Genomic DNA, 2,034 nt, shown 5'->3' on the forward strand with positions numbered 1-2,034 from the left:
TTTGAACACTAACCTATTAATATAATTTGCCGATGATTTTTTTTCAAAATTTTAATTCTTAGATATGTATATGGAGTGAAACTAATTTTTACAGATGTTCATTTTTTTAATTGACACTTATGTAATTCACTGAATTCATAAAAAAAGTTAAAAAAAAACTTAACTCATATCAATTAAACAAAGACGAGAATGAAAGCCCAATTCTATAAATATAGAAAATGAAATCACTTATAGAGAATCAATAGTAAACAAATCGAGAGCAGAAAACCTAATCCCCTTTCGTCATTATACAATCGATGTTGCTTATTTAGTTTTGGTGATTTGTGTCAGCTGCAAAACTTAGTTTCCTTTTATGTATATGAAATCTTAAAAATAACTAAAATGTGATGTAATTTGTTAACTCTTCAACAACGATGATATATTTAAGAGACCAACATTTGTATTCGTTATTTCATAATCGATAAAAATTTAGTATTGCAAAATGTTAAAATCATTTCTTAAACAAACATTATTATAAAAAATCAGTCCGTTCATGCGCGCCTTTTATCATGCAGTTGTCTTGTACACTTGGAAAAAAAAATCCCCCACTCACTGTAAACATAAACCGTATTAAAAAAAAAGAGTCTTAGGATACTCTCTATTTTTCTTCTCCTCCGCCACAGAACAACGAAATTGACAAGAGGAGGATGTCCGGAAGTTGTGAACGGCTCAGTTGGGTCGGATCGAGGAAGAAACCCGACAACTCTCCACCATCCGCGAGGTCAGATTTGCTCTCTCTATCTCCATCTCTCCCTCACTCTCTTTGCTTTGAATCTGACGGCGTTTTGATAAAGGCGAACCCACGGCGGAGCTTCTCTTCGTCGGTAGCGGAGAAGGAGAAGACAGACGAAGAGGACGACGCGGTGAAGATATATGAGCAACGGTGGTTTGTTCGTGCAAGACGCTTGCGAATCATCTCACCAACCGTGGTTTTCAGTCTACTCCTCGAGATGAGAGGGTGCAGCAGTCTCTGTTAATATCTTTGATCCTTTTTTTTTAGCTGCTGTTGCTGTTGAATGATGATTCAGGATGTTTGATAACTTGTTTAGATTTGTTCTCAATAATCATCAGAGTAGGGATTCGAGCAGCTGATTCAGGGGATGATGAAACCGTATAAAGTTGCGTCCTTTACTATTATTTTTTTGTATTGTTACATTTGTTTCAAGGGTTGATGTAATAGTATAAAGTTGGGTTCCTTATGATTTATGGTATTGGTGTATTTGTTTCAGGAGATCGTGTAATCAAGGCGTTTATGATTCAACGTGGGGATAATTCGGCGAATGATGAATCTATCTATGGCTGGGACAAGAGAGAGCTTTCCTGATTTTTGATGATACAGAGAATGCAGCTACGGTAAGATATCTCAAACTTAGACTGATGCTTTCAGTGAGTAGAATCTCGAGATATGTTGTGAAGTAGTCTGAACTTCATATGATTTTTAGCTATGCTTCATCGTTATTGTTATATGTAGTAAGGGTTGAGATTATTCGTTTTTCTCAGGGTTATGCTGGTTACAAAGATATGTTAGATTGTGTTGGTTCTTGAATATTTAGTTTATGTTTTTCTCTTGATATCGATCACTAATCGTCTGCAGATTGGATATTTTTCCCAATGAGAGAGCATTTTATCTGAAGTATCAAACTGCTGATGGAATATTTAAGGCAAGGTTTACATATGAAACTCTGAAACTGTCTCTACTTTTGGGTAACACACAACGATAAGTATTAAGGAAGATGCACATGATGATAAGAAGCAAAGGGAGCTGATTCATCTTGCTACTCAGCTGATTCATCTTTGGAACCTGATCGACACTCCTGATGAAGAAAGGGAGCTGTTTGATCACTTTACTTGTAATCATATCAAATATATATATGTTAGCTTCGGTCAATTTAATTTTATTACCAAACTACAGTAGTTGTTGTGTTGCTGTATTTGTAAAACTACAATGCAAAATGCCATAACTTTTATAAAAATGACTATTGCATCTATTACATT

At 35.1% G+C, this 2,034-nt stretch overlaps 1 long non-coding RNA gene across 2 annotated transcripts; it reads left to right on the top strand.

Annotated features, from left to right (window-relative positions):
• Positions 1-572: 572 nt before the first annotated feature.
• On the top strand, positions 573-1,771 carry LOC106319877. 2 transcript variants are annotated; one of them, XR_001265560.1, is made up of 5 exons: positions 573-760; positions 834-1,011; positions 1,089-1,157; positions 1,269-1,392; positions 1,634-1,771. It is a non-coding gene; the product is annotated as an uncharacterized LOC106319877 (long non-coding RNA). The 2 variants fall into 2 exon arrangements; XR_001265559.1 differs by having other exon boundaries at positions 834-1,157.
• Positions 1,772-2,034: the final 263 nt, after the last annotated feature.

The sequence above is a fragment of the Brassica oleracea genome, unplaced genomic scaffold (assembly GCF_000695525.1).
Source record: "Brassica oleracea var. oleracea cultivar TO1000 unplaced genomic scaffold, BOL UnpScaffold00671, whole genome shotgun sequence".
Lineage (NCBI taxonomy): Eukaryota > Viridiplantae > Streptophyta > Magnoliopsida > Brassicales > Brassicaceae > Brassica > Brassica oleracea.